General features: G+C 43.9%; 1 protein-coding gene across 3 annotated transcripts in view; it reads left to right on the forward strand.

The window, feature by feature from the left end:
* cdh11 (cadherin 11, type 2, OB-cadherin (osteoblast)) overlaps positions 1 to 16,830 on the forward strand; it is a 238,661-nt gene that overhangs the window by 182,714 nt on the left and 39,117 nt on the right. The window lies entirely within an intron of this gene.

Consider the following 16,830-nt stretch of genomic DNA (forward strand, 5'->3'; position numbering starts at 1 on the left):
TTGAGAAGCAGATCTCTTTTTAAACTCCAGCGTGACCTGGTTCAATCTGGGTTATCAAAGACATTGTGGCTGTTCCTTAAGTGAGTGACTGTGCTGCCGTTAATGAGTCAGCTGTTTCTTTGTGTATGGCACTCTTTTAATCAAGTTAGAAACTCCTGGGTTCAAGTACCTTTTCAGAGATTTGTACATGATGCATTTTGGTGCTGCTTGCTGCCAGTCTGAAGGAGTGCTGCATTGTTGAGAGAATCACAGAATCCCTACAGTGTGGAAGCAGGCCATTTGACCCATCAAGTCCACACCAATCCTTCGAAGAGCGTCCCACCCCAGACCCACCGCTATACCCTATCCCTGTAACACTGCATGTTGCTTGGCTAACCCATCTAGCCTGCACATCCCTGAACACTATGGGCAATATAGCATAGTCAATTCACCTAACCTGTACATCTTTGGACTGTGGGAGGAAACCAGAGCACCTGGAGGAAACCCACGCAGACACGGGGAGAATGTACAAACTCCACACAGACAGTCACCCAAAACTGGGATTGAAGCCGGGTTCCTGGCGCGGTGAGGCAGCAATGCTAACCACAGAGCCACCCTAATTGCAAGAAATGCAGAGGAAATTAAACGAAGCACCAAGAGATGAGGCTAGTGGTAGCCACATTCTGCAAGGCCATCCTTTGTACTCAGAATATTTCTATCTCTGAACAGTTCAGAAATAAAAATCGATGTGCAGATTACATGCTGTAGTTGAAAGTAATTGCTTGTCACTCCACTTTGTAAACACTATTGATTTGGCAAAACAGTATCTTAAAATAAGAATCTCTCCACTTTTCTCCCTCCTCCATATAATTTTGCTTTTTATTATTCATTCTCGAGATATGGGCATTGATAGAAAGACCAACAATTATAGGCCATCCCCTCAGGACCGACCCTGCAATGAGTGATTTGCAGGGATAGTTCAGATGTCAATGATTAATCAAGTATGTTGATATGGGACCAGTGTTATGTGTTGGCTCAGATTGGATAAGAAGGCGCTTAGACGAACTAAATGGTTTCTCGCACAACGTGTATGGAAATCCCAACTAAATGCAGTTGTACCTTTCTTCTATCTCTCTTCCCTTCAATTGTTTCTTTTAATTTCATTTTCTTTCTTTTTCCCTTCCAGAGGTAGCTCTTCTAGAATGCGATGTTTGTGTTCTTATATAATCCTGTGTTATAGAAAAATCACGCTTTAGAAACAGCACGTAAAGTATTGATGCTGCAATCACATTACAGCCAACACACATTTTAAAAATTTGCACTTTAGAAAGTTGCCCCTATTTGTCAATCACCTTACAGTGAATTTTTTACATTAACAAATCACATATTATAGCAGAATGACCTGCATTTCACTTTCCTTCTTATTTTATTTCCATTTTTTTCTCTTTCTCTGTACTTCTTTCACACATAAAGTGGGCATATCGTGGAGGGAGCTATACTCTGTATCTAACCCAACTGTATCTGTCCTGAGGGTCTCTGATGGAGACGGTGTATATGTTTCACATCACAGATACATTAATGGTGGCAGAAATTGATGAAAATGGAAGATGCTTCAATGAACTACCCCTGAAAAATAGAAAATAAACATGAGATGCAAAATTAACACAACCAAAAATCCCCAGTCAGTGTGAATTGGGGGCTTAGATAGTGTGATGACATATATCAGTATTCCGTCTTGAGTATAGTTCTAATAACTCACTATTTAATCAATGAAACAAATTACAGATTTAATCCACAAAGGGTTTGATGAATTAATGGTTTCATTATTCTGACACTGTTTAGCCCACATGGGAAACTGCATTTAGATTCTGTCTCTTATTATAAGTGCGTGGCTTCATCATATTCTGTTGCTCCCTTCGACATAATTGTTCACTGAGTATTATCATGTTAGAAACAATCCTGGTGATTAGTGTTTTGAGAACAGGTAAGCAATGGTGAGAGCTTGACAACATTCCACACAAATTAACAAAGTCCTTGCCAAGTCTAGACAACAACTATTACTTAGACTAGATTACTTCCCACCCAGACCCATTCCCCCACATTTACCCCTTCACCTAACACTACCGGCAATTTAGCATGGCCAATTCACGGGAGGAAACCATAGCAGACACGGGGAGAATATGCAAACTTCACACAGAGAGTCACCTGAGGCGGGAATTGAACCTAGGTCTCTGGTGCTGTGAGGCAGCTGTGCTAGCCACCATGCCGCCCCAGCAGATGGTTTTTCCAGCAGCAGTGTTTTTGTGACCTATCCTCTCCCAATATGCAAAAAAGAATTGCTGAAATGTAGCTGCCTGCTGGAATTAATTGAATGGGTTGCATGTCCAGTTATGGGTGAGCTTGAAGCTTATTTCTCTGTGTTTCCAAACCTCCAGGAATGTCCAAATGCAAAAATAGTAATCTCCTGAGCAAAATTCCAGGAGAAAGAACAAGGAACCAATTTTTTTGGAATTATTTTCTTTGAGCAGTCTTGTAGAAGTAGACGGTGGGAGGAAATAGCCACTTGACTGCATGGAGCCGTTAGGTATGATTTATCACTTGTTGAAACAGTCAGGAATACATCCAACCAGAATTGGTAATTCATTCATTCATTGGCAGTCCCTCGCAGATGAGTACGACTCCCTCCACTCTCAGGGTAAGTCCAGCTGTACGACCAATGGGGCTACCACAGATCTGTTACACTTGGGGCACAGGGTGGTCCTGGGAAGTGGGTGGTTAGGGTGTGGGTGTGGCAATACGTTCCTTTCGCTGTTTCCCCACAGCTTCTGCTTTTTACCGATGACAAGTCTCGAGGTGCTCGACTCCTTCCTGGCTGCGCCTCCTCCACTCTTGGGCCAGTGATTCCCAGGTGTTGATAGGAATGCCACACTTCCCCAGGGAGGGTATCCCTGAAGTGCTTTCTCTGTCCACCTGGGGCTGGTCTGCCGTTTCAGAGCTGGGGGTCTCGGGTTGATCATTGGTAATACAATTCAAGCAATGTCTGCATATAAGCAAAATCTGATGGATGATAGAAATGAACTTTTTCAAAAATTCATTCATGTGATTTGGGTATCACTGGCTAGGCTAGCATTTATTGCCCTTCCCTAATTACCCCGAGGGCAGTTAAGAGTCAGCCACATTGCTGGAGTCATGTTTAGTCCAGACCAAGTAAGGATGGCAGATTTCCTTCCCTAAGGGAACCAGATGATGTTTCCAACAATAGTTCCATGGTCATCAAATTTCTATTAAATTCAAATTCCATCATCTGCCCTGGTGAGATGTAAACTCAAGTCCTGGTGGCCATAACTGGGGTTTCTGGGATTCATGGTCTGGCAATAATGTCACTACACCATTGCCTTTCCACAATCTAAAATAGAGAATGCTGCAGAAACTCTGCAGGCCCAGCAGCATCTGTGGAGAGAGAACGAGAGTTAATTTTTCAGGACGACTCTTCTTCAGAACTGAAAGAAGATGAAAAGTGGTGGTCTTTCATACATTTGACAGAACCAGATGAAGAGCAAGAGGAACAGATGATGTGTAGACCCAAAGCAAAAGACAGAGGTGTTGTTAATGGTGGCAAAAGAGAAATAGAGATGGGTGTAAATTGACATAAAGTGAAAATGAAGTGTTGAATATAACCCTCACCTTGCTTCTCAAATGGACATGAAAATCTTCTCAACGAAGAGCAGGAGAGCTATTCCCTGTTTCTTGGCAAATATCTATCCCTCAGACAACGCATTTAGGAAGCGAGGTGATCTGGCCGTTGTCATATTGTTGTTTGGGAGAGTTTGCTGTATGCGTGTTGGTTGAACTGATCCTTGCATTACAACAGCGGCTGTGCTACAAGGTATTTAATTGTGTGTGAAGCGTTTTGGGACATCCCAAACTTGTAAAAGGTGCTACATAAATGCAAATCTTTCTTTCCTATTTCTCTGTGGCTGAAGATGTGTCTGGTTCACTCTGTCTTCACCTCTTCTGCCCTATGTTTGTTTTCCTGTGCTTTATCTGACTATTTATAGCTATCTTTTCGTGATGCCGTGAACAGGCAGTCTCCCAAAAGGGCCAGTTCAAACTTCTCCTCAGGTCTGCAGTCTTCCACTGTCGATTTTTCTGTTTTCTTCGACACAGCAGTTAGTCGTTTAGACAGAAGCATCTTTGATGGGAAACCTAGCGGTTCACCCTGACTGACACTTGAGTTCATTGAACTGAAAATTGGAGCAGTGGTAGTTCATGAGTTTGCTAGCTGAGCCTTTCAGAGACTGCATACTTCAGGATATCTCCTCTCAGACTGTGAAGCCTCTTAGTTAACCATCCTATTTCAAAGATTCATGTTTGAAGGGCAGGTAAACAATACTGAGAGAGCCAATGGTCTTGCTCAGTTCAAACAGCAACCCTTCTTGCCACTCTGTTGTGAAGCCTTAATACTTAATTCTTTTATGACTCTCTGTACCAAGGATTGTGGAAATCTGCATTGTTTCTCCTCAAAGCATTATAGTTGCTTTATTTACTAAAGACTCCCCACCTGAGATTACAACTTTCAGGTTGATGTCTTACCTGGAACCTGGGCGGCACGGTGGCACAGTGGTTAGCACTGCTGTCTCACAGCGCCAGAGACCCGGGTTCAATTCCCTCCTCAGGCGACTGTCTGTGTGGAGTTTGCACGTTCTCCCCGTGTCTGCGTGGGTTTCCTCCGGGTGCTCCGGTTTCCTCCCACAGTCCAAAGATGTGCAGGTCAGGTGAATTGGCCATGCTAAATTGCCCGTAGTGTTTGGTAAGGGGTAAATGTAGGGGTATGGGTGGGTTGCGCTTCGGCGGGGCGGTGTGGACTTGTTGGGCCGAAGGGCCTGTTTCCACACTGTAAGTAATCTAATATTTGGAGCAGCTGGTGATTAGCCAGTTTAAGGGAAAGAGAGTCGTGATTCACCTCTACTTTTTATGAACAAAAAAAAACCTTCCACCCATTGTGAGGGCACAGTGAAACCTGACTTTCCTCTTGACAAGCAACTGGAAGATTTTTTGAATACTGCTTTTTCTGAGCAAGCACAATCTGCCAAGATCCCGGAGACTTTTGGTATGATTTATCTAGAAATGACAGAATCCCCAATCAATGGCCATCAGAACACTCTACACTATAGTGTTTTGCCTTCAAAACGTAGCCATTAATTGTCAAAAGTACTTTTTTTTTACATAATTATTCCCTACAGAGAGAATTTTGTTATTTTTCTTTCCCTAGTAAATGGTGTGCATTCGTACATTGGTGGAATTAGAGGAGTCAGATACTTATGCATCTATACTCAAAACAAGGTGTAAACTAGTTTTACATCTATATAAATATCATTGTTAAGTGTCACAATAAATCAATAACTTTGTTATTTATTAAAAAAACCTGATTGGTGGATGTTTGTGTTTTAAACCTAAAGTAGAAAATTGGGGATAACATTTAAATTTATGTATGTTACCCATGGTGTAATGAGACTAAAGAGAGACAGTGCACTTCTCCCATCCCAGTCATAACATTTCCCAAACAAATCCTTCTTGCTACATCCCTATTCTCACCCAACAAGGCAAATTGTCTGAAATTAATTCTTAAAAATGTGTTGTTGGAAAAGCGCAGCAGGTCAGGCAGCATCAAAGGAGAAAGAGAATCGACGTTTCAGGCATAAGCCCTTCTTCAACCTGACCTTCTGCGCTTTTTCAGCAACACATTTTTAAGCTCTGATCCCTAGCAGCTGCAGTCCTCACTTTCTCCTGAAATTAATTCTTGATAACCATGATGAGGCTTTGAATTCAATATCTCTTCAGAACATTTACCCAGGCTAATTGGGTAGCCCAGTAGTATTGACTAGGTAAAAACAATGACTGCAGATGCTGAAAACCAAATACTGGATTAGTGGTGCTGGAAGAGCACAGCAGTTCAGGCAGCATCCAACGAGCAGCGAAATTGACGTTTCGGGCAAAAGCCCTTCATCAGGAATAAAGGCAGTGAGCCTGAAGTGTGGAGAGATAAGCTAGAGGAGGGTGGGGGTGGGGAGAGAGTAGCATTGAGTACAATGGGTGAGTGGGGGAGGAGATGAAGGTGATAGGTCAAGGAGGAGAGGGTGGAGTGAATAGGTGGAAAAGAAGATAGGCAGGTCGGACAAGTCAAGGAGACAGTAACTGAGCTGGAAGTTTGAAACGAGGATGAGGTGGGGGAAGGGGAATAAGGAAGCTGTTGAAGTCCACATTGATGCCCTGGGGTTGAAGTGTTCCGAGGCGGAAGATGAGGCGTTCTTCCTCCAGGCGTCTGGTGGTGAGGGAGCGGCGGTGAAGGAGGCCCAGGACCTCCATGTCCTCGGCAGAGTGGGAGGGGGAGTTGAAATGTTGGGCCACGGGGCGGTTTGGTTGATTGGTGTGGGTGTCTCGGAGATGTTCCCTAAAGCGCTCTGCTAGGAGGCGCCCAGTCTCCCCAATGTAGAGGAGACCACATCGGGAGCAACGGATACAATAAATGATATTGGTGGATGTGCAGGTGAAACTTTGATGGATGTGGAAGGCTCCTTTAGGGCCTTGGATAGAGGTGAGGGAGGAGGTGTGGTCACAGGTTTTACAGTTCCTGCGGTGGCAGGGGAAAGTGCCAGAATGGGAGGGTGGGTCGTAGGGGGGTGTGGACCTGACCAGGTAGTCACAACATGGTTGAAGAGCTTCAGAGCAGAGGAAATGACCTGGGTTTACCTCCAAAAAGACCCCACCACCAGGGATATATTTCCCTCCCCACCCCTTTCCGCCTTCCGCAAAGACCGTTCCCTCCGTGACTACCTGGTCAGGTCCACACCCCCCTACGACCCACCCTCCCATTCTGGCACTTTCCCCTGCCACCGCAGGAACTGTAAAACCTGTGCCCACACCTCCTCTCTCACCTCTATCCAAGGCCCTAAAGGAGCCTTCCACATCCATCAAAGTTTCACCTGCACATCCACCAATATCATTTATTGTATCCGTTGCTCCCGATGTGGTCTCCTCTACATTTGGGTGACTGGGCGCCTCCTAGCAGAGCGCTTTAGGGAACATCTCCGAGATACCCGCACCAATCAACCAAACCGCCCCGTGGCCCAACATTTCAACTCCCCCTCCCACTCTGCCGAGGACATGGAGGTCCTGGGCCTCCTTCACCGCCGCTCCCTCACCACCAGACGCCTGGAGGAAGAACGCCTCATCTTCCGCCTCGGAACACTTCAACCCCAGGGCATCAATGTGGACTTCAACAGTTTCCTCATTTCCCCTTCCCCCACCTCATCCTAGTTTCAAACTTCCAGCTCAGTTACTGTCTCCTTGACTTGTCCGACCTGCCTATCTTCTTTTCCACCTATTCACTCCACCCTCTCCTCCTTGATCTATCACCTTCATCTCCTCCCCCACTCACCCATTGTACTCTATGCTACTCTCTCCCCACCCCCACCCTCCTCTAGCTTATCTCTCCATGCTTCAGGCTCACTGCCTTTATTCCTGATGAAGGGCTTTTGCCCGAAACGTCAATTTCGCTGCTCGTTGGATGCTGCCTGAACTGCTGTGCTCTTCCAGCACCACTAATCCAGTAGTATTGACTGTCCTACTGTCTATTTAGCCAAGGTCTAAGGCAGAATTTTGAGTCTTCTGGTTGTGGGTCCATCTCGGATTGTCTTGAGGTCACCATACACAATGTGGGCATGAGCAAAATTCTATACTTTGTACTTCTAAACATTTTTTTCTTGGAATGTGAGCATCACTAGCAAGGCCAGCATTTATTACCCATCCCTGGCAAGTACCCTATTGAAGTGCTGCCCATGTGGTCTAGGTAGCCAATCATAGTCTTTCTCTGTCATCGTTTTGTTACAAGTGAGTAGCTTACATATACACTGAAGTCAAACACATTACTGTTGGTCTGGAATCACACATGGGCCAGGCTGGGTAAGGATGAGTGATTTCCTTCCTGGAAAGATAATTAACAATCCAAATGAGTTTAAACAACAATCCAATGATTTCATCATCATTATTAATGAAATGAATGCTTAATTCTAGATTGATAAATTAAAATAATTCAATTTTAATTCTCCCAGTTGCCTTGGGGAGGTTTGAATTCATATCTCTCCAGAACATCTACGCAGACCTACTGGATAGTCCAATAGTGTTGACATGACTGTCTAGTTCACCAAGGTCGAAGGCAGAACTGTGGTTGAGGTTCCACATTGAGGATTGTCTTGAGGTGAAATTGTGTTGCTGGAAAAGCGCAGCAGGTCAGGCAGCATCCAAGGAACAGGAGAATCGACGTTTTGGGCATGAGCCCTTCTTCAGGAATGGCTCATGCCCGAAACGTCGATTCTCCTGCTCCTTGGATGCTGCCTGACCTGCTGCGTTTTTCCAGCAACACATTTTCAGCTCTGATCTCCAGCATCTGCAGTCCTCACTTTCTCCTAGAAGATTGTCTTGAGGTTACCACACTCAATCTGGGCCTGAGCAAAATTCCAGGGAATTGAAGAATCTATGTGGGATACAAAGACTGATTTCCACTGTCCTAGGCCCTATGTGTTGGGAATTAGTGCACATTGGACTGCATCTAAGTTGGCTTCAGAGCCTTGATGTCAACAATGTGGGAATCAGAATGAAGCAGCATAAAGCATGGGGTGGGGAGAGGCTATGGAACAATCTAGAAACCTTCTCAAAGAACCAATCGAACAACTCTTGTTCATTGTTGAAGAGATAGGGTTGTGGGTGAGCCAAACTGTTTGATCATTTTCTGATTTGTTTGTTTCTGTTTCTGTTAATTGTTTTATGTGATCGAGGTATTGAGGAGTGTATAGAAGCTATATGTCACAGCAACTGTATCCCAGTTTTTACTGTTGCTGGGTTAAAAAAAACTATTCTCTAATCAACCCATTCAGAGATGGTATTACACACTCCTGGAGCAGGTGGGAATTGAACCTAGGTTTCCGAAGTTAGCGGTAGAGATGCCACCATTGGGAAGCCCTGGGGAAAATTAATGTACAGATAGATCTGGATGTTCAGGTTCATTGCACCCCGCAGATGGCAACGCAGGTCGACAGAGTGGTCAAGAAGGCATACAGCATGCTTTCCTTCATCTGCTGGGGTATTGAGTACAAAGGTTGACATGTCATGTTATGGTTGTGTAGGACTTTGGTTCAGCCACATTTGGAATACTGCGTACAGCTCTGGTTGTCATATTACCAAAAGGATGTGAATGCTTTGGAGAGGGCGCAGAGGAGGTTCACCAGGATGTTGCCTGGTATGGAGGGTGCTAACTCTGAAGAGAGATTCTGTAATTAGGATTATTTTAATTAGAAAGATGGAGGTTGAGGGGGGACCTGATTGAGGTCTACAAAATCATGAGAAGTATAGACAGGGTGGATGGCAAGAAGCTTTTTCTCAGAGTGGGGTGGTCTCAATTACTATGAGTCATGAGTTCAAAGTGAGAGGGGAAAAGTTTAAGAGAGATATGTGTGGAAAATTCTTTACATAGAGGGTGGTGGGTGCCTGCAATGCGTTGCCAGTGGAGGTGGTAGAGGCGGGCACGATAGCGTCATTTAAGATGTATCAGGACAGATACATGAATGGGCAGGGAGCAGAGGGACACAGATCCTCAGAAAATAGGTGACAGGTTTAGACAGAAGATTTGGATTGGTGCAGACTTGGAGGGCCGATGGGCCTGTTCCTGTGCTGCTGTAAGGTTTTTTTTGTTCTTTGTTCATTATACCACAGGATCTTGTTAAAATGGCGACTCCGGGGAACAAACCCCATGCCTCAGACTTGCAAAGTATGGATTGTGTAGAACCTTTGGGGAGATAAACTGGGAGAAGGGAAGTTGTGTTTTCTTAATTGAACACTGAACTCACCAAGTAGTAAGGAGAAACACACAATGACTTAAAAGACAGTTGTCAGAAATGAATGGACTGGTCGCTGTTCCCTATTTGTTATAATTTCAATCTTGCTGTGTAAATATAGGCTGCTGTATTTTGTCAACGCTGCTCTTCAAAAATCATTTTTTGGCTTTGAAGTACTTTAAGGTGCCCTGAAGCTATGAAAGGCATTCCTTTAATGTGAGCTATTTCTGTCTAAAATGAAGCACAAAAGCACGAAAATTTAATTGGTGTTATCCCACATTATTTTTCTTCAGGCCTTATCACGTTTCCTCAGCGTGGGCCTGCAAGATGGATTCCATTTTCTCAATTGGATCGTTTCCACACACCATGTACAATTTGACTATTTATGATTGTCATCCACCCTGCACAGCCCATGTATAGTCCATGGACAGCTACCCAAGTGGAAGCTGTGGGGGAGTGTTAATGTCCCTGGCTTTGCAACTCCATAGATTAATGGGCTCAGATTCCACAAGACTGAAGGTGAAATCTGGATGTGATTAAAAGAATTTTTTTTTAACTTTAAAAAGGCTAGCATCAGGATATCCATGAAACCATTGCCAATTGTTGTAAAATCCCATTTGATTCACTAATGTCCTTTAGGGAGGGAAGATTTGTTATTCTCATCTGATTTGACCACACCAGATCCACAAAGATAGGGCTGGCTCTAAGGTGCCCTTTGAAGTAGCCCTCACAAGGAGCAATTAGGGATGGGAAATAACAGCCAGCCCAGACAACAGTGTCTACATCCCATGAGAGTTTTTTTAAAAATGCGTCATAAAATGAACTCTCCCAACCCATTTACTTTGTTGAAAGATGACAACTTCTTAACAGTAATAGTCAAAAAACCCGAGTTGTTTTCTCTGGGGGGGTTGGAGGCTGAGGGGAGACTTGATTGGAGTTTATAGCATTTTGGAATGCAAGCTAAGGTTGATGGCCAGAATCTTTTTCCCAGAGTTGAAATGTTTAATAATAGGGTGCACTTAAGATGAGAGGAAGGAAGTTGAAAGCAGATGTGAGGTGCACAGAGTGTGGAACATGCTGCTGGGATGGTGATGGGGACAGTTGCAATACAGGTGTTAAGGATAAAGACATGAGTATGCAGGAGATGGAAGGGTATGCATCAAGGATAGGCAGAAGTTATTAGTTTAATTTGGTGCCAAGTTCAGCACAGCATCACGGGCAGAAGGGCCCGTTCCTGGGCTGTGCAGTTCTGTGTTTTATGTTTGAAATCTTCCTTTAAACCCACGTCTGAGACCACACATCATGGTATCATCCTATTTTGTAATCACTCATGGAACATAGGCATCACTGGCTGAGCCAGCATTGATTGCCCATCCCTAGTTGTCCCTTGAGAAGATGGTGGTGAGCTGCCTTCTTGAACTGCTGCAGTCCGTTTGGCGTAGATAAAGGACTGTTAATCTGTTAATCCATTGCCGCAGCCTGGTGCTGTGAGTTCAGACCCTGACCCTTCAAGTTGGTGGAATTTAAGTTCAATTAACAAATTCTGATGATGAAATCTAGTCACAATGATAGTTCACATGAAACTCTCATCAGTTGTTGTAAAATCACCATCTAGTTCACTGACGTCCTTTGGAGAAGGGGATTGGCAGTCCTTACCTGGTATTGTCTACACTGTCCTCTGAAATGGCCAAGCAAGTTACCCTGTTCAAGGGCAGTTGGTGATGGACAACAGGTGATGGTCTTGCCAGTGACATCCATTTCCCATGAGGGAATAAAGATGAGCTAATGTTTGCAATCCTTTCACCAGGCTCTAAATTTGTTTAAAATTTATTATATGGGTGCTTTTTCACAAATATTTATTGCTTCACCTCGGTCACTTTAAACAAATAAAAAGAATTCAGAGAGAGCAGTAATACTTTCAAAGATTATTTGGAGTTCAAAAACTGTCATGTTTGGCACAATTCTCTCGTGCTGTAAGTCCCAGTTTGTAACAAGTAAGGTATGTGGTGAATCTCCCATCATGGCAAGGGGAAAGGCAGACTTGCATTTAATTAGCATTTTCCATAACCACAGAACACCTCAAAAAAACTTCCCATCTGATTAAGTATATCTTTTCCCATGTCTTCCAATCACAGTGACTGTCATCTTGTAAGAACCCAATCAGAGCCTGTGTTTTTTTTTGAAAGGCTAGGAACAGTGTTCCCATTTAGAACAAAATACATTATTCAGATGATAAAATATTGGTCAATTTTCTTTAAGACTTTAGTGAACATGGATTAAATCCATTTAAAGGTCAATTCTTATTCATGGTGATGATTAGACTGTGGCATCATTTGTGCACAGGTCAGTTAAGGAGTTCCTGATATTCTACCTCTGGAAGTTGCTATTGCTTCAGAATATGGCGGATCAACAAGTCGTGTCTTTAAGAGGTAGCAGAGAAATATTTAGTTGATTGGTGTAACATGTGAAACAGGAGTAGGCCATTCGGCAGTTCAAGCCTGTTCCACGATATGATATGATTATGGATGATCATTCAACTCAGTTCCCCTGTTCCTGACTTTCCCCCATACTCTTTGATCCCTTTCGCAACAAGAACAATATCTAACTCCTTCTTGAAAATGTCTAATGTTTTAGCATCGACTGTTTTCTATGGCAGAGACTTCCACAGGCTTCCATGCTTGGGCTGGCAGGACAGTCAGATGAGGAAAGACTGGAATGACTGGGCTTATATTTGCTGGAATTTAGAAGAATGAGAGGGGATATCATAAAAATATATAAAATCCCGATGGTTCTGGACAGGCTAGATGCAGGAAGAATGTTCCCAATGTTGGGGAAGTCCAGAACACGGGGTCACAGTCTATGAATAAGGGGTAAGCCATTTAGGACTGAGATGATGAAGAATTTCCTCACTCAGAGAGTTGTGAATTGTCTCCCACAGGAAGCTATTGGGGCCAGTTCATTCGATAGATTCAAGAGGGGGCTGGACGTGGCCCTTGCAGCTAACGGGATCAAGGGGAATGGGGAGAGGGTGGGGATGGGATACTGAGATTGCAGGATCAGCCATGATCAGATTGATTCGTGGTGCAGGCACGAAGGGCCGAATGGCCAAGTCCTGCACCTATTTTCTATGTTTCTCTGGGTGAGGAAGTTTCTCCTCATCGCCGTCCTAAATGAGCTACCCTGTATCCTTAGCTTGTGATCCATGGTTCTTGATTTCCTGGTCACCAGGAACATCCATCCTGTGTTTACCCTGTCTAGTCCTGTTAGACATTTTTATATTTCTGTAAGATCCCTCATTCATTCAATATCCATATGAATACAGTCCTAACTGATGTAGAAACAATAACAGAGAGTGCTGGAAAGGCTCAGTAGGTCTGGCAGCACCTGTGGGGAGTAATCAGAGTTAATGGGCCAAAACATTGCCTGTCCTGCCCCTTGGATGCTGTCTGACCTGCTGTGCTTTTCCAGATTCACATCTACAGACTCTGACTTCCAGCATCTGCAGCCGTTACTGTCTCCAAGTCATCCTTCCTCACTTCATCACTTAATGATCTAGTCCCTCTTCTATGTCCCTCATATTCTCTTCAATCCTGCTATCCCAGAAATCAGTTTATTAAAGTGTGATTTACATTAAGGTGAAATGTGTCCCCCAAACCTTGCCACTTACACTGTAGATATGCAAAATACTACAGATGCTGCAAATCTGGAATATAATTAGAAGATGCTAGAAATGTCCCACAGGTCTCGCAGCACCTGCTAGTGAGAGATTAATAGGTTCCTGAGGCAGGTCAATAACCTTTATTCAGAATTATCTAGTCAGACATTCTAGGAATGTTGTTCCTGGCTTCTTAACTGTCCTACATTTTGGAAAATATGATCCTTTATGTTTACCATCATAGGAAAACGAAGGTTCCAGGTGCTGAAACTCAGCTGTTTGTTTCTTCAGTGAACCAGAGGCAATAGTTTGCAGTTCTGAGACAGAGGAACGTTCAATCACTTAGTCAGGCATTTGCAGCTGGAGAAAAGAGGCAGGCAGCTTCATCTTGTGTTTACACGAAGACCACAGTAAAAATGGAAATGTAAAGATATGTGGTAATATTATTGCTTTAGCGCATACATTTCTTGTCACAGACTTTATGTATCGCACTCCTGTGCTGAGATAATTTATAAACCATGAAAAGTTGTTACACTGATTGTAGCTTCCGTAGGTTTCTATGGCTCACTCCGAAAGCACGATCCAATTCCCCAGTGCAAGTGAAAATTCCCTCAGTCAGTTCTTCATTATTCCGGCTTTTATAGAAGAAGACTCCTGGGCTATTTGTTGTCTGCAAAGTAACAAAAGATCTTAGTGTGAACTGTACCAATTGAATCTCTGCACGCATACTGAATATTTCCATTGCTTCTGCACACAGACTCCCTACAGTATGGAGACAGGCCATTCAGCCCACACTAAGCCACTGAAGGACATACCACCCAGACCCACCCCCTTATCGTTCCCATGGCTAACCCACCGAGCTTGCATATCCCTGAATACTATGGGTAATTTAGCATGACCGATCTACCTAGCCTACACATCCTTAGATTGTGGGAGGAAACCAGAGCACCTGGAAGAAACCCACACAGACATGGGGAGAACATGCAAACTCCACACAGGCAGTCGTCCGAGACTGGAATCCAACCTGGGTCCCTGGCACTGTGAGGCAGCCATGCTAACTTCTGAGCCGCCCTTGCCACCACCACAACCAAAAGAAAAACAGGAAATATATCAGGCTGTCTGTCAGATTTGTTTCTTGGCTTTGCTTGCAAGTCTGGAAATTTTTTTTCTGTGCCCATTAAACAGTTTGATACAACCGATAAGCAAAGCAGACCGAAATGTCAGAAGTTTTCCTGCTAAAGCGCACTGCTGGGCTAAATTTTGAGTTAGAAACCTGATTTTCTCTGGAGGAGCCAATTATTGACTAGAAGATGAACTCACACTGGAAGGACTGACGCTGGATGGGCTCTCAGAGCTGGGAGGTAAATCTGAGGTCTCCCAGTTTACTAGGAGCAGAAATGTTCTGTAAGTATTGTTGAGAAAGATTTTTTTGAACCTTTTCATCTTGCACCTGAGAGGACAATTTGCAGGAAATACCCATGTTATGGTGGACAATAAATTTACGTTGTCTGAGAAAAGACTGCTGATTGGTTGGCAGATGGATAATGATTGGTACATTTGAATTGTTTTGATTTATTGTAGTCACGTGAACCTAAACACAGTGAAAAGCTTTGTTTGGTGAACAGTACAGGCAGATCATAGCAAACAAAGACATACAAATCAGGGGGGTACTTAGATAGAGTGAGGCATACAAGGATGCAGCTACATAGGAGTTACACAAAGCAAGATCAACATTATTTGAAGTTAGAGGATCCATTCATCAGGGGAAAAGCTGTTCTTGAGCCTGTTTGTGCATGTGTTCAAGCTTCTGCATCTTCTGCCTGATGGAAGAGGTTGTAAGAGAGTGCGTTTTGATAAGATTTGTTGCTCAGGTGGAGATTCTGGTTGTAAGTTTGCTCGATGAGCTGAAAGGTTTATTTTCAGATGTTTCGTCACCATACTGGGTAACATTATCAGTGAGTTTTCATCCAGAGGCTCATTGAAGATGTTACCTAGTAAGGTGATGAAACGTCTGAAACTGTACCTTCCAGCTCAGAGAGAAAGCCTACATCCAGTTCTAAGAGAACATTACCGAGTGGGAGGGGCCTTTGATGAATTTGGCAGCCTTTCTATGGCACTGAGAAATGTAAATGGACTCCGTGGATGGAAGGTTGGCTTCCAAGAACGTGCCAGTTAAATAATAGCGGCTAAGGTTTGTTTAAATTTAAACTGGATAGGCCGATTTGATTGGTCAAGGCATTGCCCCGAGGAATGAACCAATGAATGGCCTTTGCCCAGTTTGTCCAGTGTCTGTATATGTTCTTTCCATCTGCAAAGAACAGAGGCTCATGTATTCATGAACATAGCGTCTAATAGGTGCGAAGGGGCAGCACATTGTCAAACGACAATCCTAAATTGGTGGTCAGCAAAATTAGACCCGGGTTCAATTCCCGCCTCAGGCGACTGACTGTGTGGAGTTTGCATGTTCTCCCCGTGTCTGCGTGGGTTTCCTCCGGGTGCTCCGGTTTCCTCCCACAGTCCAAAGATGTGCAGGTCAGGTGAATTGGCCATGCTAAATTGCCCGTAGTGTTAGGTAAGGGGTAGATGTAGATGTAGGGGTATGGGTGGGTTACGCTTCGGCGGGGCGGTGTGGACTTGTTGGGCCGAAGGGCCTGTTTCCACACTGTAAGTAATCTAATCTAATCTAATCTAATCACTTGGGATTATTTAGCAAATGCTGTCCTATCATAGCATCACATCCAATGCTGTAGATACCTACTTTGGAATTTGAAAAGGTGGGCTCCCTGGATACTGTCAATATCTTGCTGGTCATGACCAGCTGTTTGATATGCTGTTTGATATGATCTGCCAGTGCTTAGGACATATACCCTACATACCTGGCATTACACTGTCACCGAAATTCATATACTAGATCAATCATTTGTGTGACAGACAGTACATTTTTCTTTGTAAGGTTAATAAGTTGGAGTTTGGCTCTCTCCAACTTATTTAAGTCTGACAATAACTATTGCAGTCAGGCTGCCTGAATAGGCAAAGAGAGGCTGGGTGGTAGCGGACCAACGGTGAAGTGATTAAGATCAGGATTGCTCATGAGGCCAGACTCAGAAGTGCACGGAGATCTCGGGGAGCTGTGGGGCTGGAAGAGTTACGGAGGTGGGAAGGGGATAAACCAAGGATGGATTTGAAAAATAGCATGAGGCTTAAAATCTTGGTATTTTTTGAATGAAAACCTGTATAGATGCCTGGGTGGCGAGTCAAGAAGACTTGGTGTGCAGATGTGTTTTCACTGATTGCATTTTCATTGAA

Source organism: Chiloscyllium punctatum, chromosome 26, assembly GCF_047496795.1.
Source record: "Chiloscyllium punctatum isolate Juve2018m chromosome 26, sChiPun1.3, whole genome shotgun sequence".
NCBI lineage: Eukaryota > Metazoa > Chordata > Chondrichthyes > Orectolobiformes > Hemiscylliidae > Chiloscyllium > Chiloscyllium punctatum.